This window comes from Rhipicephalus sanguineus, chromosome 7 (assembly GCF_013339695.2).
Source record: "Rhipicephalus sanguineus isolate Rsan-2018 chromosome 7, BIME_Rsan_1.4, whole genome shotgun sequence".
Taxonomy (NCBI): domain Eukaryota; kingdom Metazoa; phylum Arthropoda; class Arachnida; order Ixodida; family Ixodidae; genus Rhipicephalus; species Rhipicephalus sanguineus.
The window spans coordinates 54,389,938-54,412,263 of record NC_051182.1 but is presented as its reverse complement, the minus strand read 5'-3'; the positions used below and the strand labels follow the sequence as shown (position 1 = coordinate 54,412,263).

Sequence of the window (22,326 nt, the reverse complement as noted above, 5' to 3'; positions counted from 1 at the left end):
GGCGGGCGTGTCTGTATTCTGACTTGCACTTCTAGCGATACCTACAACTATAAAACCGCTCAGCAAAAACAAATACATTTAGTTGAAAAAAGATGCCGGTGTGTTAGTTCACTAACGCGTACCAGTTGACAGGTATGTGTTCTGACGTATGAGTCAGAGAAGTACCGGCGAGTGCGGCCGGCTGCTTTCGGTGAGCCTACGTTCGTTGCTGAAAGCGCGTCGCATCGATGGTCATCGCTCCTTGTGCGAACACCGTACACAAGAAAAAATGGTTAATTTAGGTTAACGAATGTCCAGACTATACTTTACAGTAAATCTTACACGTTCGAATTGCGTGTACTTAAACCAAGAAGCGCCGGTGGCATGCAGACGGACTCGGCCGGTACGCTAGGCCTAACGCTCGCTGGGAGCCGCACTGGGTAGGACCGATCTCGGCGCAGATGAGTTGCGATGGTTGAAGTTTCTGCATTTTAGCCTCGAAACCTTTGTAACTGATACCTAACGTATAGCTGAAGTAAGTGGAAGTGCAAGAATTGCGCGAGATGCGTTTCTGGTGTGGCGATATCGAACGACGGCTGTTTTTCTGGCCTCCGTTGGGAGGGGTCGCGAAGCCAGAGCTCATTTACTTCTTGCCAACCGCACGGCGATCTAACGATTTGCTCTGTATGTTCAGACCAACGCCTTAAGACTTAGAAACATTACAATATGAAGTCATAACCGCAACACATCAGGGATGAAAAGCTGATATATGATCGGCATGCACCAATTGTGTATTCATTGCTGCTACGTGCTCCACAAAAATTGACGTTATTGGCACTGTATGAATAAAAAAAGAAAAAACGTGGTAGAAAGAAAAACGATCAGTGTTGGCTGCTTTGGGTTATTAACATATTTTTCTTCACATTCGACAGGGAAACAATAAAAGTGACCGTGATTTCACATATATATGTATATCATATCACGTATATCATGAAAATAGTGCGCATCTCCTCGTCTTTCTCTGCCAAGCTAGAATTTGTGACCCGTGTTTGAGACCCGTTAGGATAGCATCTATCAGTACCATCGAATCAGACATTCGATATTCAACGATACCAAAGCATTCTGCCGCGCACGATACTGAAAGCAGCGCGCGGCACTGGCAGAACAGTGCAGGATCCAGTATGTGCCAGCACACGCCAGTGAGAATTCCAGCGTCTCCAGCGCTTCCCAGTGAGCGCCAGCGTCACAGCGGCAAAGCCAGTGGCTCTACCAGTGCGACCCAGCTTTTTCCCAGTGCTTTCACCGGAGTCCCAGTGAATTCGAGCGTATACCAGTGTTCCCAGTGCGGTCCAGCGCCAGAAAACGTACTGGTATCACGCTGGGGGTACTGGAACGGCGCTGGTTTTTGCAATAGGGTTGCTCGAGCTGTACGACGCCGCTCGCAGGCACCTCGCCGACTCGTTGGCGGCACGGTGGTTAGTGGCGCCTCGGCGTGATGGCTACGACTGCCGTACTTGAGCTGTTGCGCTATGAGGCTCGAAATGCGTCTTTGATGATGTATGACATCTCGGTGAAATTACTTGCATGCCACAATTTAGACGTTAGCTTTTATTTCACGTTGCATGTATTTGCAATGTGCGTGCGTCTTCATCCTCTTTGTAACGTGTGACAGACAATTTGAAATCATTTTGTGCTTTGCCGGATGCAGCCGTTGTCCACAACGTGCAGAATGCTATCAGCGCAGGGGCGTGCAATACCAGTCATCTATAGCTACCGTTGCAGCAGCTTCACAAAACGGATTGTACGAGATATGACAACGCGGCTGAACCTGTACTGGACATTTCACAGTGAATTAAATGAATAAAAGGAGAAACTTCACTTATATACAGAAAATTAAAACATTTGATTGTCTCACTTTTCATTTTCGTTCTCTCATTGACTGCGAAAGGCATGATACAAGAATGACTAAATATTTATTTGGCGCGTTTTTTTCCGCGGCATTTTTTGCTCACCGCGGAAAAAGCCACGCGAAAAAGTATTAAGCCTTGCAGGATCGGACTGCATAAAATCGTCCTTGGGTATTAACAGATCACTTGAACTGAGGCTAAAAAGTTCATCTGAATGGAGCACTTGAGTGGACTGACTGTTTGTCTGGCGAAGTGCAGTTGAGGGAACTAACGTTTCCCGGTAAAGTGTAAATGTGAGGAGCAAATTTTAATCCATTGAGGTGATCTGTGAGGATTAACAGTCAGCTGCAAGGGGACTAATGGTTAGACCAGGGGCCTTTAGTCCTTAAAGGAATTAATGGTTGTGGCTCCCCATTAGTCCACAGAGAGACGAACCACACACCCTTTTAACACCCTTTTCGCTAAGAATGTGGCGTACATGGGTGTGAGTTATAGACACCAATAATACCTATATTTGTGTAATATGGTTTACAGTGCACACTTCAGATACCAAATTAAATTCTGGCAAGCTCGAGTCTTCTTCTCCGCATTTAACTCATACTGCGCACACTCGCGTGCGCACTCAAATCCACCTTAAAATCACAGATGCCTGTTTTTATCATTTCTGTCAGTAGTAGTTCCTACACTAATTTCCAAAGAGCTTGTAAAACTGGGCGCAGAAAGATGCTGCGCAATGTTCTTGGCAGGCGCATAGTCATTTTCTGGGGTCTTATCTCATCCAGCAAGCGTCTCCAAGGAATCAGAGTTGAGGAGAATTACCGAACTCGTAAATTTAGCGGTGTCATTAGGAAAACATAGGCACAGGTTGAGAGTCGAAAGGTGGAGTGATTTCAGTGAAAGTCTTTTTGACAGAAAAGTCACAGGTTCATCACAAGGCCGAAGCAATGAATGCGATAGCAAGAAAAGTGGCCCTTTATGGACGCGCTGCTACGCCGCGTAAACATCTGCCCCCCGGCAGCAACTATACTCTCGGACAACTTTTCTTGGCAATGAAGCAAAGCATACAGAGCCACAATGCACGTATCGTACCGCTAATGAATATAGTCCCACAACTGCGTCCGTATTTTCTCCGTGAGATATATCAAGTACTCTTTCATTTTTTACATGTAGCTTTTTGAGACGGAACGCAGCGCTCACAAGCGAGATATTTGCATTTATTTTACTTTATACGTTGTCACTCTGCGTTTTACAGCGAAAGCTGTTATGAGATCATTTCCCCGGCCGTTTTTGTCCGCCGCCGCCGCCGCTGCCACCGCCAGTGTCCGTAACCAGTATCGCTCGAAATAAGAAAAAAAAACTAAATAAGAAAAAAATTCCAGGATGGAACGAGGTTCGAACCTGGGCCCTCTGCGTGGGAGCCCAGTATTCAACCTCTGAGCCATGCCGGTGCTTGAAACTGCTTTGCAAAGAGGTCCTATACAGGCTTCATGTCGGGAAGGAACCACATTAGCATATGCAATATAACGTAGTAGAAGAGTAAAATAAGCACCAAGCGTCGCACAACGCGAATTCTGTAACCAGGCGTCACAGAATGCGAATTGCGCGACGAGTAGGTTGTGAAATGTTTCCAACCCATTACAAAGGGATCTGCCATAATTCTTCGTCGTCATCAGGCACAGCATCAACAAAGTGCGCATAATGCCTTACATGCGTTTAGCAGGTACCACGGCTCTCCGTAAAATGACGCAAAATGGCACAGTGCCTGCTGCCCTACTTCTCAACAATTACAATTATTCAGAGCGTAGTGGTTTCCTCGCAAGTGCATTTGTATTGGTCGCCAAGGAAGCCCATAAGCGCATGATCCATTTCCTCGGGGTCTCAGAAAAGTTCTCCCCCCCCCCGTCTCTCTCCCACGTCAACGTATGTTATACACCATGACGGGAGAGGGAAATAGCGAGCGGGCGTCACCCAATGCAAATTACATTACTGGTGGGCCGTTTAAAGCTTCCAACCCATTACAAAGGGACGAGCCATAATGCTTCATCGTCATCAGCCGTCGCGTCAACAAAGTGCACGTAATGACTTACAGAGGTGTAGCTGGTGCTCCGCTTCTCCGCAGAATGACGAATAATGGCTTAGTAGGTGCTTCCCAACTTCACAAAAATTGTGATTTATCGCGTAGTGGGTACCTTTCTAGTGTACTTGTATTGTAGCCCCAAGTGAGCTTACAACGCCGCTCTTCCAGCTTTCGCTGTGACTGTGCTGCGGTTTCAGCGCAGGCCTGGCTGTTTTTGTTGCCTGCGTGAAAAATTCGCGCCTTTTACCCGTACCTTAGACGCTAAGCAGCATTTGCGTTGAAATGCAACGCTAGCCATCACTTTCCACGGCGTCACGATACGCCCGCCAAACCGGACTACTTCGCGTAGCAGTACATGTGCAGATGCTCCGCCCCATAGCTTTCCCTTCATTGCCAAGAAAAGTTGTCCGCGCGAATACTGCGCAAGCAGACAGCCGAAGGGCAAGGTTCTCTCTGCGCAAATATTAGAAGAAGCGAGCGAGCTGGCCGACGACTTTTAAATGCGCCCGTTTAGGAACCCTCCGCGCCTCCGTGTCGGAGGCACGGAGGCGCGCACATGAAGGCTCCTTACGCCCGTTGCGCTGCTCGCGCCATCTCGTTGGTAATGAAGAAACGCTTATAAGCGCCTGCCGTCTCTGAGTCCTGCCAACGGTAAAGGGTGCGTATATAACGCTCGCCGTTAGCTACGTGAGCAATCTGCTCTTTGTGGCGTAAAGGTTAGCGCCACGCACTTAGGAGCGGGAGGTTGCTGGTTCGGTTGCGCGCTTCGGATGCATTTTTATGAACTATTTTTGTTTGAGACATATATATATATATATACGTATATATATATATATATATATATATATATATATATATATATATATATATATATATATATATATATATATATATACCCAAGTAACGCAGAACGTTGCCATGATGTTGCCTAAATGTGTCCAGATGTCAGTGGGTAACGTTGTGTGAATGCCCTTAATGTCCTCCTTTCTGACCACCACGAAACGTTAAATATAACATTGAAGCAACGTTCAGTGACATTCCAGACATTGTGGCAATGTTTGTACAACGTTTAAACAACATGATCTAAACGTGCATGTGTGCTAATTTGACTTTCAGGCAACATATACAAGAAACATACAGGTAGCCTTAGTGTGTGTATGTTGTTACTACCAGGCACGCCTACCTATTGTGGAAGCCACTGTGCGCAGCTCTCAGCCTGGAACGCTGTCTGTCATGGCAGGTAGCATTAGTGTGTGTACGTTGTTACCATCTGGCACGCTGACCTATTGTGGAAGCCGCTGTGCACAGCTCTCGGCCTGGAAAGCTGTCTGCCAGGGTGGGGAAAAAACTGCATAATTAAATGCTGCCGAGGAACTAAAGCATTGGGGTGTAGGTGCGTTCCGTGATCAAACACATCTATACATACATAAATAAAACCTGTTAGAACAGCCAAGCTATAAAAATGTTAAACCACAGCTGCAGATGTCTGCAAGACTCAGCAGCACACTGTTTTCGTGTCATAAAGCTTGAAATGTGCCTGAAGCACAACCTGCACCTATAGATTACAGCATAAAAAATGTAGTTTTGCTCTATGTAAACAATTAAGTACATTACGTCTTGTGGGTAGAATTCTTTATGTGAAGGAGGTCGCAGCCTACACTGAAGAAATCATGAGAACATGCAGTGCCGCAGCCGAGAACATGCACATGTCTCAATGCAAAAACGAAGAAAAAGTAAAAACACTTGCAGATGAAGATTACCTACTTTTTATTTATTTCTTATTGTTGAAAAGGCGGAGACATTACAGAGGGTAGTGGTATGAAAAATACAGTAATGTATATGAACAAAACATATTGCTATAAAATGTTTCTTTCTACACACAGTGAGCCGCTGTGTCATCAAAACAGACAGAAAATGCCAAAAATTCTTGGTTGTACAATCCCAACCTGTAAACGTGCAAGGGGAAAATACTGGGAAACATTGTCTGTCAAATACAAGGGAGCACGCGATGACGGCGGACAGCCAATACCCCACTAATTTTCTTATGATGATGCACGTGTTGCACTTGATGGATATATATTTCCATACGTCTCTTGATCAACACATACATAAATTCATATACAAATATTGTTAGAACAGCTAACCTATAAATTTAGTGTCAGACCAGATTCAGAACAGACTGCTTTCCTGTCACAAAGCTTGCAGTGTACGTGACATGCATCCAGCAGTTTCATTACTATAGCATAACAAAATATGTAGTTTTGCTCTGTATAAACAATAACTATAAGTGAACACGCGTTGTGTGTGTATACCTTTATGTGCAGAATTGCACGCTACATTAAAGCAACCATGAGCACGTGCCGCAGCTTAGGCAGCAGAGACCATGCTCACGTGTCTGAATGCAAGGGGGGAAAAATGAAGACATTTATTCACGATTACTTATTTATGTGTTTAGTCACAGAATCAAACATAAATTGAAGTGGTACAAAAAACATTTTAAACATGCGTAATTATTATGAGCAAGACATGTTGCAACATCGTTTCTTTCATATAATGTCAGGTGCTCTGTCATTAAAAACAGACAGCTAGAAAATGGGAATAATTCCTGTTTATACAATCCTAGCAAAAGTTTGGCTGAAAAGGCTTTTATCTATATTTACAATATCGGTGCAAAGGTACATAAGCAAGGAACAAAAGGCTGGCAGAAATACTGTGCTAAATACACATGAGGACATGATTATGGCAGACAGTCATTACCCCTCTCATTTTCTAACCATGATGCACGTGTTGTATGCAATGAATGATTGCCACTGCTGATTGTGTTATTGCCCCATGCCACAATTTCACGAACCGAGGCAGTATACCAGCGTTGAAAACTGGCACATCCCATTCAGGTACAGCTTGTCTTCATGGAGCTTAAAAGGTTCAGAAAAAGAACTTGCTTTTACCAAAATAGAAAACCCTCCGCTGATAAGCGTGTTAGCAAAACAGGTTCCACATCGAACGAAGCTTTCCAGTTGTTTTAAAGCAACTGAGTTTTATGATTATTTGCTGACATTCATTCAGTGCAAAGCAGGCCATTTGATGTGCCCTCTTGATTAGATCAGAAAATAGGCCTTTAAAAATCAAGGTAAAACTTGCAAATATTTTCTGTTCAGTTTGTTACCAAGTTTTTTTTCTGTCCAGTGGACTATAACTGATTAAAATGCCATGACGTGATTGGTGTTCTTGTTTATTCAGTCGAGATTCTAACAATTCATACCTAGAGGTGAGCTCTTCAAGTTATCTTTAGATTGTTGTGAGCTACTCCTCGTAATTGTCTACTGTTTTTTGTTCAAACACTTCTAGTCTTGTTTGTGCCACTAATTTTAGCATCTAAGCTTCTTAGATCTGCAGTGAATTCGGCTTGGACTTGATACTTTGAAGTGAATGGTTATGCATAACCTTGGAAAAGTGACACAAAACCCTCGTTGGTTTGCGAGTCGTTACAGAGGGAGTCAATTTCTAGAAGGGATTCAGAATGAGTGTTATGACGAGTGTTATAGGAACATAATAGCATAAATGTCAAAGAAGCATTTACATAATCTCTCACTCGCACCTGTGGGCACGGAACAGCAGCAGGCACAGGGAATTCAATCCTTTAGTGTATAATGATAAATGTGCACCAACCTGCATCACAATCAGAGGTACAACTAACAGCCATACTGCTACCACAGCTCACATGCCCACTGAAGTTCACGGGTGCAAATTGAGTGGCATATTGAAGTTGCTGTAGTTTACTTGAGTCTCTGCAAATGTGGTTCAACTTCAGTGAACGAGCTTGCCAGGTGAGGGTGCATCCAAGAAAGGTACACTGTCGACGATGTCAGGAATTGGCAATTGCAGGGTGATGGCTGTGAAGACTGTGGAACAAGCTGCAACGTACCCAGTTGGCAGCCCGATAAGAAGCATGGCAATGAAGGCCTGCATTATGAAGGGAAAGTGATTAGATCCATGCTGGTAGCACTTCTTACATGCCAACTTATCAAGCACCAAACAATATATTTAAATGAGTACACTTCTCTAAAAAATGCACAGAATTAATTGACAAAATGTGGCTGCTACATGTTCAATAGCAATAACTTGCTCATGCGTGATGCTGGAACTTGGAATGAATATGACAAACATAAAAAAGAGCATGTCACAGCTTACAGAGAGATATCAGTGTACAAAAATTTTAAAAGACTCATCACTACAAAATATAACTCTACTAAACCCACAAAGCATCAAAACTCTTTTAATGGTAGGCACATACAGGGTGTCCCAGCTGTTGAGCGCCAAGATTTGGAAATGACGAATAGCATTACACGAAGCAAACCCAGTCCATATTGTTCCCATTATTAAAAAAATTCTGTGCAACATTTTATTAGCGAGACTATTTAGATAATTATAATAAATTTTGTTACTCAGAACTACCCACCTAATATAAATGAGGAATCTAGGCATATTAAGGAACATGTAAGTGAGCTGTTTTCAGCAACATATGTAGAGGATGAAAAAATCCGTAAACAGGGGGTGGGTGCTCGAGCCAACGTTTCGACAAGTGGACTTGTCTTCTTCAAGGCTGGAACTGATTTGAATTGAAGAAGACAAGTCCACTTGTCGAAACGTTGGCTCGAGCACCCACCCCGTTTACGGATTTTTTCATCTCAGCTTCCATCTTCCACTTCCTGCCGTTTTTTGGATATGTAGAGGATGCTATTCATGTGTGAATTGTGGCTGCATTGTGGTGCTCTCTTAATGTGCATATCGGGCAGTGTGCAAATCCAGAGCATTTTTTTGTTCTTTGGGGCTTCAACAAGCCAGAGCCGGCTTTTCTGTTTGTGAGCTCCAGTTGCGCGGGTACGCAGATCATCCATGCCTCATCAACACCTCCTGCAACCTCTACATGGTGTCAGCAGTACGCTGAACACACGTGTTTGCTTGCAGGCACCATAAACACATCACAGGTGTCGCCTGCACCACTCATGCCGCTAATCTCGCAATCAAGTCGAGCCAAGCTGCGTGAAAATTCTTCATAGCCACTCTCTTTCATGGCCGCTCGGCTGGCTTAGAGTGCGCTTTGTGATCTATCATACAGGAACAGTCCCACAGCTGTGACATAGCAGCAGTGTTCTCAATGCCTTGGATCCTATGGGGACATAATGTCGTCTGAATGCCAGCCAGTGGGTAGTATCCATATTAAAAACAGCACAATATGAAACATAGACAAGAAGGATACAGGACTAGTGCTGACTGCCAACTGTTTGGTTTATTGGACACTAATCAAAGCCTCCTCTAACTACACATCGAGAAGATCTTTCCCTTTTCTTTATAACGCCTCCTGCCAGAGCCGATCGAACAGGCCACACCTCCAGGCGCGTGTTGCGACCAGGCACTGTGGGAGAGCGCTCGCTACCATACCACTTAGTCACGTGACATGATGTTACTAGCTGCTCAGAGGAAGCTGCAAGGGCTGCGTGTTTAAAAGGGAATGCCGCGAGAGGCACTGGCCACTGTACCTAAAAAAGAGAGCAGGCAAGGGAAGGGCAGCGCATTCGAGGCTCACGCTCCAGGCAATGAATTATAGGAGGCGTCACACTAATGTATCTTGTTAGGGTGGAGAAGTGGTCGTGTTGGCATTGCATGATCCAAGGTAAAAGGCGTGAAGACGAGGACGGACAAGAGAGAGGCACACACACGGGGAGCCACTTCCAAAATGTTTATTCCAGGAATAACATGGGTTCTATTTATAGACAGTGCTATCACATTTTATCGCTGCGCAGTCTCATTCAGAAAATGCCACTCTTTTCATGATAATGATATGGAGGCCACCCTCACACAAGAATCACCTGCTTCAAGAATCTTTTTTACCTCAATCATTAATCTAGTCCGTTTATCACGATTCCTGGCAATCACAGAGCAGGCACGAAAATCCGGTGAAACACTTGCAATCTTGGCAATGGATTGCCACGTGACCCTCTGCCATTCCTAACATTATTGCAATGCTTTCTGATCCTATCGTTTAAACATTGCTCAGTTTGGGCCGCATATTTTTTTACTGTATGACAGGAGAATATCGTAGACCATGGGTTCTCAAACTGGGTTCCACGAAACTTGGGGGTTCCGCAAAGGGCATCTTAGGGTTTCTCGAGCGGCCAGAACGAATGCAACTAGCTCCTGTTTTACCCCCATTAGCACCCAATTTATTTACTTAGACAAGAAATTTTGCATTTTATTTTCTATTTAACAAAGCCAGTGCATGCCGCACCTGCACATCGGGTGTCTGAAGGTAGCGAGAGATGCACATGGTAGCAGCACTAAAGACTCGTCTAGTGCGCGCCATGAAACTTGCGCGATTTGCGGGCCGGCAGTGAGAGCACTCGAAGCACTGGTAATTCATGATCGTGAGTGCAGTTTGGACTATGTGTGCTTGAATGAGTTGCGTAATTCTGCAAGCCGAGATATGGAAGATGATATTGGCTTTAACGGGCACCTCGGCGCTTTATCCAAGGCCCATGGCACGTCTGCGTTCACGTGGCACAGTTTTCATACGCGCTGATTTGCCATTGCACTAGGTCGGTCTTGTAAACAAAAGGCGCAATGAGCACTTTGATATGCACAACGGGCATTGCTTCATGCCCTCTGTGGGCTACACGAGCATTTAGGCTTAGCTTTACGACTGACGTATCTGTCTACGGCCATTTCGCAGTGTGACTGGCATGCCAAGTCTATGCCAAGTGAAATCGCAAGCCTATGTATTATCAGAAGTCTTATTTTAACTTTTAACGGTGATGGCCTTCTTCAATATTAAAGATAACAGGCCAATGCGGGCAGTGGTAATACTGCCATATCATTATCACAGAAAGAGCTGCATTTTCTGAATGCGAGTGCGCAGCGATGAAAAGTGACAGCGCTGTCTGTATAAATACCACCCAATTCTTCCTGGAATAAACATTGTTGGAAGTGGTGCCCTGTGTGTGCGTCTGTTGTCTGTCGTCATCTTCTACCCTTTTACCTCAAATCATAATATACCTCGAAATGGAGTAGACAAGGGACGTGAAATAATCTAGACTTCTAGCAGTGCCAGACGATAAAACTTTAGTCAAACAAGATTAGTTAGGGATGTAGCATCACTCCTTGTCAGTTAGATTAATCAAAGGCATGCTGACACATGTTGCATCTCTACATTTCATTGCAAATGCTTCAAACCCTTCACATGCATTCGCATCTTTGTACTCAAGATTGTTAAGCGGGCTATTGCTTATGGGTCTTGAGGAATGCCCTGGTTCACTCCTGCCACCACCATGCCACAAGGAGCTATGGGTCTCAAGTTCGGCGACTCAAGAAAAGCAGTCCCTGAGTGTCTGCTGTCTTCGTTGGCTGCTCTGCTGCGAACAGGTTTGGTCTATGAGGGAACGTGGCTGGCCGAACCTTCAATGCCTACAATGGTGGTCATTCCTTATGTGCATAGTGTCTTACACCACAACAAAAAGGCCCCAGGATGAGCAAGGGCTCATGTTGTATTTCTGGCCCCCAGCAAGAAGGTGAATCCGAACAATCCAGCCAACAAGGGCCGTGTGAAGAAGCATGCCACAAACTATGTGTTATGCAGATGTGAGGTCTTGTATAAAATTCCGACCTGACACATCGGGCAGACGGGCCGTTGCCTCAAAAACCGTATGTGCAAGCACACAAACAACTAAAGACAAGAAGCAGCAGCAACATGGCCAACAACTGTATAAAATGTGGCTGCCTATCAATTTTTCAAGAGGCCAAGGTACAGTGCAGATACAAAGATGAAACTGCACATGAAAGGTCTGAAGTGTTTGCAATGAAATGTAAAGATGCAACATGCACCAGTGTGCCTTTAATCAATCTAACTGATAAGGAGTATTGCTACATCAGTATCTAACCTTATTTGACGAAACAAGTTTTGTCACTGAATGCATATGCCACTAAAAATCTGGCTAATTTATTCTCCCCTGTGTACTCCATTTGAAGGTATATTAATTTGGGCGACAACAAAACAAATCCACACGTTTTTATTTCTTGCTTCCCAGGGCCAATGTAATGTCACACACAGCTCTGAATGATTGTTGTAAACTTTTACACGCATGCAGAACAAAATCTGCTATGACCCGCAAAATATAGTAGCCGTTTCTCAAACTTAGCACACTTAGCCGCATAACGCAGTATGACGGTAAAGTTGACTTTGCATGCGCTGCAGTGTGATGCTATCGCAAGTTCCTTGTCAAGATAACGATATAAGACAAGCCGTAAATGACCATGGCCACACGCAAACGCGGCAGCCTCCCCTCCCGTTACATCAGTGGGTAGTGGTGAGGGTTCGCAGCAAGCTGTCCTGTTTTCTCAAGGCCCGATAATTTGTAGAACTGTTGTCATTTGTTATTTCTCTTTTGGTGGCTGTTTATCAGGAGATTTATGGCCATGCCTCTACAATCAGAAGGAATGGTCGCAAATTGGGAGCCTCCTGGGCAAATTGGGAGAGTTGGCAGGTACGGAGTACTACGAGTTTATCTCGCTGTCAATGTCAATATCTCGCTCACAAGTCAGTAAAGTGAGCAAGCCGCTGCAATGTTAGCTTTGTGGGTCTCTGGTGAGCCTCTATCAGGTGTCACCACCAGCGCTGTCCATCACGTACATGTCACTGTCACACCCGCAATAAGCAAGCAGTAAGAAGTCTACGAACAAACTAAATTCACTAGTGTGGAGGCAGTACAAAAAGCTGAGAGGTGCACTCTCTAAACATCTCCATACGACACGAAGGCCAATAATCATTGAGATGAACTGCCAAAACCTGTGACTTATGTTGTTTACATACAGACCCATACTGATGACTACATCGCTAGATGTACACCTTCAGATTCTGCACTTGCATAAGCTTTAAAACTCAATTAAAATATGCTTTAGGCTGTGTTTGTGGCTGATATTATACAGATGACACCTATATGCTCCCAGTGACGTGATGTAACAATCAAATCATGTTTGATCTTTTTTTTTTGCTAAGACTCCTTTAACTGCGGGGTTCTAGTATAATCTACCCTCCTTGTGCTGTGAAGTCATCAACAGTGACATTGAAAACTCTCTCAATATGCATGCTAGAGAGAGGGGATATGTTGTAATGCATGTGCACACCTTGCACACACGATTGTGGTCCCATTGCCACAATGCTCATATCTGAGTCCTGTTTACCGTGCAGTGCTTTACCGTTTCTACTGTTCAGAGAAGGCACTGAACTAGCCATCGTCACGTCATAGCAGCGTTGGTCCAATTAGTTGACCAACATTGCGCTGAAGATATAATGATCAGAAACTGAATTCAGAGGGCTTGGCTTTGCTCCTCTGAACATGTGCAACCGTACTGCTCGTGGCCAAGACCATGCTCATACTATGTGGTTTTTGCAAAACTGAAGTTCTCGAAGGTGTGCTGCCTCTTATACTTCTTGGTCAATAATATTACCGATTACATGTACTTTGTCCCTCGAAAAGTATCTGAATCATAATGACCATCGCAAATTATAAATGCAATTGAATATTTACAAAACTGCCAGGAAGTATAATTGATCATCAGTACTAATTACATGTAAATCTTTAAGAGCAAGTCTTAAGCAATGCAGTTGAGCAGTATTGCACAAGACCCATCTCTGATCCCAAGATTGCCAGTAAATAATTAGGAAATAATCTGAAAGCTTGCCTTCAGAAAGCTCTGTATTTCACAGGCTGCTTTAAACACATTTAAGCAAGCTGATGTATACTACAGCACATGTTCAACACAATAATTGCAGTTTTATTCTCGAGATTTCGTGTTTATAAATAGCTGTCTTGTTTCAATTCTGCAACTCGAACATGTCCAATCTACCTAATTATTTTTAAAGTGCAAATGTTCGTTGCATTAATATACATTGGGTAATGATGAGGAAACACAATTTTTGTGGTTTAAAATCACCGTAAAATATGATGCTTACCAGACGGATGGCACTCACAGCATAGTTCCTAGGTATTCCTTTCTGTCACTCCTCATCAGCTGCATTGGTGGCAAAGTAAGATTTTGGTTCTGCTTCTCATTCTTTTCTTCCGGCCTGTGCAATGTACCTAAAACAAAATGTACAAATTTCATCCAACACATCAAAATAAATCATCAGCGAGTTCTTGGTACTCTACAGTATGAAGTAGAGTCATAACTAAGGAGCAGTGTTTTGTTGTCACGTTAATTTGGCATATGTTCAGTTATTTCCAATTAAATTTTTTTTTTAATCGAACAAATATTTATAGACATGCTTTCTATCTTACCAGCACATTTTGCCTGAGGCAAAAAAAACATTGCAAGTTAGCATTCATGTCACGTGTTGAGTGCCGATTCATCCACCATCCCACAATTACGCTATTGTGAGTGAACGTGGCAAAGCATTATCTATGTATGTCTTCCCTTGGCAAAGCATTATCTATGTATGTCTTCTATTTGGCCGTGCCCTCTGTGCTAACAAAGAGTGCAACAGTTTACCATAAAATTTTTGGTTGGTTGTTAGCTCACCCACTGCTGCCCACTCTTTAGGTTCGGCACTTTAAATTCAAAGCATCAGAACAAATTTATCCAAGGATGGTTGCTTGCTGGGCTAGTTGGTTCATATCGACGAGTGGCACAGCGCGGAAAAACAGGAAAGGACGACAACAGAGACAGAGTGCAAAGAGCGCTGACTTTCAACTGTTTATTTCGCTGGCAGCATCAGGTATACGTACTACAGCGGGACCGAAACATAGCAAAAAGATGATAAACAAGAGGTGCATGGGGTGATAGCTGCAAAGATCTAATCACCAAGTTTCTAAAAATTTTTGCTCCTCCTTCGTCAATGTAAGCGATGGCATGCTGACGCATCCCTCTCCTGCACAAGCAATTTCGGCCGCCTCAACTATTTCGCTGACGCACTGGTCTTTGTGGCGATAAATAATGTCACTTTTTGAGAACTCGGCATTGCACTGCTTACTATGCCGACGCATGGACTTATCGACACAGTTACCGCAGTGTAAGCCGAGATTGCCCTGGTTACCATCTCTTAAATTCTTGTTGTGCTCTTTAAGCCTCGTGTTGACGCATCTGCTGGTCTGTCCGATGTATTCGCACCCGCAAGACAACGGCATGCGATATACAACGCCCTCTTCACAAGGCACAAACCGATTCTGGTGATGAATGCTGCACAATTTCTTTTCTTCGCTTTTACAAGGGTTGGTTTTCTTGCAAAGAACTGAAAGTTTTAGTGGAGCCGAAAACACGACGCCGATGCCTAGACGCTTTCCCATCTACTTTAGGTTATGGGATGTCTGGTGAATATACGGAATAACGGCCATTTGCTTCTGCACATCGACACCTGCCACATCATTCTTGTCACCTTGCCAGATTGTTTTCATTCTTTGCAATAGGCCTTCAGCTACAGAGACCACAAGGGAGTCCGGACAGCCAGCCTCCGACAGCTGTCTATTTTGAAGCGCTAGGCTTTCCTGAAGCATATGCTCGCAAGACTTTGACAGAGCATTAGTGAGACATTACTTAAAGGGACACTAAAGGCAAATAACAATTTATGTCAGAGTGAAAGCTCAATGTATGACAACGTCTAAAACGGCAATATTATCAACAGCAGTGTCCTACTTAGCGAGAAATTAGGCTAAATGTATCACACGATGAGCGCCACGAGTGGGACATTTTGAAAGTGATCCGGATGATGTGGGAGAGTCTGAATACAATTAATCACTAGTAATCAAACTAGCTGCAATAAAAAAAGAACCTTCCATGCATCAAGACACGTAATACAATGCTGCTTGTTCGTTTCTGTTTGATTCATGGAAAAAAGAACCTTTGGCGCGCGTGGTTCAAAAGTTCCGTCTTCGCCAAGCTGCGCTTCGCCTGGCATCCTGCTTCGCTCACGCGGTTGTGTCTCAGTGGTAGTGTCGGTATCGCGTACTGCCGTGTGTTTTGCACGCTCGTGAAAGTCGCTCTGACAAAAAGTTCGACAAAATACCGCATGCATGTGATGTTGCCGGATGCCCGAGTGGTGCACGCCACCAGTGCACGCCGCGGCGCAGTAAAGGCGGGCAACGTTGGGCACGGCAACAGTGACGTGCGAAATACTGCTTTCAGGCGGATGATTTGAAGTGCGCCAACGCGATGTGGACCACTAAAACGTGATTTTATTTCAAAATAAGCACTTCCTTGGCACAAAAGTAGCACTACGAGGTTTTTGGACCGCTACTTCAACAATCAAGGGCGACTTAATGTTTGCCTTTAGTGTCCCTTTAACAATACTGCGCTTCGCTAGCTTAGAGTGGGCAGATAACGCGGGTAACAGGGCTTTTCTTGCTCTGGGTTCATAACCCCAACATATTTGATCGTCGAAAAACTTTAGCTGTAGTTCTAAAAACCTAATGGAACCTAATGCGTCAAAACTAAAGGTGTTAGGTTTCGCCTGAAGATGTCAAGCACGTTTAAGCCGTTTGATGAAAATCCGCATTTACGTCGTCAATTATGATTAAAAAATCAACAAATCTAAAAACCTGGAAACATTTGGTCTTCTGACAGTTCATGATCTCGGGATCGCGCATAGCTAAAAACAGATCACTAAGTACAGGGGCGATGCATGACCCAATACAAATTCCGCGCTTTTGCAGGTAAACACCTGTGTCCCAAGTGGCAAATGTAGACCGCAGGTACACGCCAAGCATTTCCAAGAAACCACCTACAGACACTCCGCTACTGTTTTGAAACGTAATGGCCCCTAACCTATCAATCGCCTGTTCAACACACTGTAGTAGCGCATCCTGCGGTAACGAGTAAAACAGATCTTTTATATCTATTGAAAAGGCCGACACTTTAGCATTTTTATAAATACTCAACGTGCGCACTGATTTTTACCAAGAATGGGTCTTCTTTCTGAAGCAAGGACGGCTTATCATGCAGGAACAATGCCAGACATCTTTGCCACGTATCCTTTTCTGAAATGATTACCCGAAGGGGGCATCCAACTTTGTGAGTCTTTGCAGAAAAAAGATATCTAAAGAGGACTTTTTCTTATCCTGAAATTGTTTGACAAGTGATTGTATTCCTAGGCATTTACAAAGTTTCGTAGCTAGCATCTTAGCTTTTTTGAGACTTACTTGGTCCATCCTATTGAAGTTGCTGTTGATAGCCTAGGTAGCCTTTCTACGGAGGACATCATTTGCGATAACCACAAAACCACCCTCTTTATCCCAGGAGAGCACACAAAGGCGGTTACTGCACAAATAATCGGACACTTTTTTCAACGACTCTGTGTGAGAAGGCCGTACTAAGCGTTCAAGAACGTCCACCCCCTGTGAAATACAACTGTTCCTCTCATCTTCCGGTGCGAGTCTTGCTACTTGTCCGAATCTTGCTACGGATTTTCACCATGCGGATTTTCATCAAACTGCTTAAACGTGCTTGACATCTTCAGGCAAAACTTAACACCTCTAGTTTTGATGCACGAAATGCCAGAAAACAATTCCATTAGGTTTTTAGAACTACGGCTAAAGTTTTTCGACCATCACTGGCCACTCTAAGCTAGTGAAGTGCAGTATTGTTAGTACTGTCTCACTAAGGCTCTGTCAAAGTCTTGCGAGCATATAATTCAGGAAAGCCTAGCGCTTCAAAATAGACGGCTGTCGGAGGCTGGCTGTCAGGACTCCCTTGTGGTCTCTGTAGCTGAAGGCCTATTGCAAAAAATGAAGACAATCCGGCAAGGTGACAAGAATGATGTGGCAGGCGTCGATGTGCAGAAGAAAATAGCCATTATTCCGTATATTCACCAGACATCCCATTACCTAAAGAATATGGGAAAGCGTCTAGGCGTCGGCGTCGTGTTTTCGGCTCCACTAAAACTTTCAGTTCTTTGTAAGAAAACCAACCCGTGTAAAAGCGAAGAAAAGAAATTGTGCAGTATTCGTCACCAGAATCTGTTTGTGCCTTGTGAAGAGGGCATTGTATACTGCGTGCCGTTGTCTTGCGGACGCGAATACATCGATCGGACAGACCGGCAGATGCATCAACACGAGGCTGGTATGTGACCATGAAAAGGCAGCTGGAACGAGAAGGGAGATCACACGCCGCCGTCAGTGATCCCGGCAGGTGTTTCCCTGCCACGAACATGGAGGTGTACACTTTGTGGCTCGGTGTCGGAAACGCTGGTGGTACCAGCAGAGAGGTGGAGGGCTGGGACTCCGGAGTGCGGCAATGGAGGCGGCGAGTTCGTCGATGCGGGTCTCAAGACGCGAAATCGCTGTTTCTGCTGGTGGTAAGACAGCGTTGACAGATTGGGAGGTCGCTTCATGAACCTGATCAACGAGCTCCGCCAGGCGGTCGAGGTTGATGTCGCCGGCCGCCGCGAGGACGAGGCGTATTGGCTGAGAAAGGCGTTGGAGGAAGAGCTCGCGAAGCAACGCTGAGTGGGCAGACACGTCGTGGTCCTCAAGAAACTGTCGCATTCGGCGCAGTAGTTGGGAGGGGCGCCTGTCGCCAAGGTCCCCCTCTGCAAGGAGCTGCTGTAGGCGGACGCGTTCCGAAGGCATGAATCGCTCCAGCACCTTGGCTTTAAGGTGCTGATATGGTGTAGTGTCTGAGGGGCTGGAGAGGACGTCGGAGAGCTCGCTGGCAACATCAGGAGGAAGGACAGAGGCTACGTGGTAGTAGCGTGTAGTTTTCGAAGCGATGCAGTACAGGGAGAATTGTGCCTCGACCTGGTGAAACCAAACTTGCGGGTCCTGTGGCCAAAAAGATGGGAGACGCAGTTGCACGGCCGAGACGTCCTGCAGACGTGAGGTTTGTTCAGTTGAGGGTGCATTTGAGTCAGTCATTGTCTTCGTCCTAAGTCACCACTTGTAGGCTGATGCCACAGGAGCGAAAGAAAGACACGCCTGAACAATAATCGATACCAGCGAGGAACGTGAGCCGTGGCTTCACGTGCCACAGCCTAGCGCCTTTTTTTTTTTCTTCTCTCGCCATCGCGCGCTCTCCGGTTTGCGCGCCGCCCGAACGAGATCGCTACAGCGTCATAGCCGCCATTTTTTTTTGCTGCGTTTGCTCCAGCAGCCTACTTCTGGGCGGCTGCTCGCGAACTGCGCGGAAGTGTGTCACACTTCTGTGTGCTGATCTGATCGAGCGCTGCACCCGTTAGGTGGTGATATTCAAAATTGGCTAGCGCGAAAATCGACAAGGACTAAGAAGGAACACTGATGTACAGGTGTACATCAGTGTTCCTTCTTAGTCCTTGTCGATTTTCGCGCTAGCCAATTTTGAAGATTATGAACCAACTAGCCCAACAACGTATATACTCTTAGGTGGTGATAGTTGCACCCGGATGGACGGATGGATGAACAACTTTATTTTAGTCCTTCGGCGCAAGGCTTCTCATTTTTGAAACCGAAACTGACGACACTGGTCGGTAATGAGGAGTCCGTAATTAATTATCTGTCGCGCACTGCAGCAAACGATGTGCTGTGTTATGACTAACAGGCCCCCAGTAACACATTGCAGCAAGAAAACACGAGGCTAAAATTTTTGTGTGAGTACCCCTTTAAGAGAGAAAGAAACCAACTAAGGCACCTCACTACCTTTAGCTGATCACAAGAGCCTTGTGTGCCGTTGGCTCTGCACCAGGCTTTTCAATTTTCTTGAAGTGTGTTGTATTGATGAATGGTGGTCAGTTTTAACCTTTCTAAACCAAGATTTTGGGATCGCAGCCACTGCTCCATTTAGGAGTTCATGATGTAGTACACCCTGCGACAAAGCGGCTGTTGTAAAATATACTGTCCTTTCCTTCCCTTCTGTTAATTTCAAAAATTTGATCATTTCAATTATGGTCAACTTTGTTAGCATCCGAGTGTCCAGATTCGTACCCTGTAGAGAAAATGTCATTTGTGAAGATCAATATATAATAAACAAAGTTGCATCAATTTATTCACTTTTCAATTATTTACAAGTGGTTAAACGCAAATGAGTAGTTTTGCAGCCTATCATCACGTCGGTGGGAAGGGGGGGGATATGCTTTACAGGCGGTTGTTTCAACGTTTATGGCTGCCACATAGAACCACACTCGTTCTCCTCACAGACTATAATATAAGAAAAATTATATTCGTGCTACAAAACAACAGACGGAAACTTGCACAAGTTTACTAACGCTGACTTGAACCAAACGCGAACGGACACAATAACAGAAGCAACAAGAAGTAACGGCTCAACTGGTGGCCCGGGAAAACATGATGAAACCGTGGTTCAAACAAACAAGGGGCTATGTGGCCCATTCGCTCACAGGGCCCATCTTTGATAGACATAATCACAAAGAGGAAACTAAGAATGAATCCAAGGAAAGCATAATTGATATTATTTTTACTTTACTTAGTGTATACATAAATAGAAATAATGAACAAACAAATAACACAGCATCTATGGTTTTATTATTTCTTGGCTGCATACAATAGATTACACCGGTGTCACACGATCACTTTTTGTCATCAGGGCCGATCCGGGTCTGATTTCTTGATCGCGATCAACAATAATCGCTGCTACGCGGTTCAAATTATTCCGGATCGAGTTTGGCTGAGACGTTAGTCAGACCGCGATTTGGGAGCCAGATCGCAATCAAAAGTACCCGTGTGACATCGGTATTGAACGTGACTTACGTCACAATAACTGCAACGAAACATGCGATGGCAAAAAAAGGCTACAAAAGAAAAGAGGAAACGGTCTTCGTAAACAGACCCCCTACTTACCTGATCATGAAGCGTGTGAAGTGCCAGGTGGAACCACGCTACCGTAGACTTCTACCGTAGAAGCCGTTGCCGCCGAAAGCCTTGCTGAAGTGTACGCGGACAAGAGGGGGCACAGCAGAACACAAAACTGATAAATTCAGCCGCACGGTTTCTTGATAACCTAAAGTTTCACACTAATGAAGGGACCGCGGCACCCGCCCTTGCAATGTTGTTTTGGGCGCGAAACTGTCACGTGATTGAAAGAGCCCGCGATGCAACCGCTGCGCCCTCAATATGCAATGTAAGCCAGTGATGTAAAGTATAGCCTCCGAGACAAGCATAAAAATTGGTAATCACAAAGGCTGTGTATATGCGTCGCTTGTGCTTTAATTTGGTAATTTTAGACATGTTACGTACAAATAGTATTGGTATTTTTGAATTATTCCTAAAGTTTCATTCCACTGACATCTTTAAGTGCAAGTTCATAAAAAATTTCTGCAGATCCCACGTACCGTGGGAATCGATGTTATGCGAAGCATGCGCAGGAAAGTGACTGTGGCCTAATTTTTCACATTGAGCAAAACGTGAAGGAGTGACGCTAGAGTAATGTGCAAATGGTATATACACATACGTTGAAGAGTCGCGCATGTGTTATATAACCAGTTGTTTACAGTTGCGCAACGACGCCAACAACGACATGGGAACAGGGGCGTAGCCAGAAATTTTTTTCTGGGGGGGTTCAACCATACATTATGTATGTTCGTGTGTGCGTTTGTATGTGTGCGTGTGTATATATAGGCAAGCAAAATTGAAAAATTTCGGGGGGGTTTCAACCCCCCCCCCCTGGCTACGCCCCTGCATGGGACGCTGAGTGCAATATTGGATAGCATGGATTCGTACAGGACAATTAAAGGAAACAGATGCACAGGACAAGCGCAACGCGCTACTAAGCTTCCTCCAGAAAAAATTTCTCTAGATATATATACACAGCCGAGTGGCACGCAGGCGCCCTGCACGTACGTTACACTCACAGTTGCAGTTATGTTACAGTTGCGTTTCAGTTGTTATTCTTATACTTGACCCTTATGATAGACAACGCACGCACGTTTCACGAACTCGTATGAATGTGTGGAACGGGTTTTTGACAGTTCAACAAAGTCATCATCACCGTGATCAGTGAGCACCAGCAGCTTAATTGACATGACTTGTTATCGAATCCGTTCGTGATCGTGGCTACGAGTAGTAAAGTGAAAGGTATAATACAGCTGGTGGAAATCGTGAATACCTCTTACCAAGAAATGATCTATGATACCTCCCGTCCTGGACCTGGCAACGAGGCCTCTTGTGATGCCCTGTTCACATTCAAGCTGTCTTTCATTGCAGCTGTGTAAGAAGCAGGCGTTGTTGGGTTTTGATAAATCAATGTTCAAGTCACCGGCAATGATGAGGGGCATAGTCCCCTCTGACCGTGCACTGACCCCGATTTCTGCGCAATCCACGTGGTCCACGTTGCGGACCACGTGAACGAGTGGATGGTAGTTGAGCGTCTTCCAGAGCTGTTTTGCCTTCATCT

At 44.8% G+C, this 22,326-nt stretch overlaps 1 protein-coding gene and 1 long non-coding RNA gene across 2 annotated transcripts in view; one reads left to right on the top strand and one right to left on the bottom strand.

Annotated features, from left to right (window-relative positions):
* Positions 1 to 22,326, top strand: part of LOC125759107 (putative golgin subfamily A member 6-like protein 3) — a 227,720-nt gene that overhangs the window by 157,586 nt on the left and 47,808 nt on the right. The gene's annotated exons all lie outside the window — the stretch shown is intronic.
* On the bottom strand, positions 7,908 to 21,016 carry LOC119399447 (uncharacterized). Its single transcript, XR_005184864.2, has 3 exons — positions 20,775 to 21,016; positions 13,970 to 14,096; positions 7,908 to 7,926 (listed from the first exon to the last, which is right to left on the bottom strand). It is a non-coding gene; the product is annotated as an uncharacterized LOC119399447 (long non-coding RNA).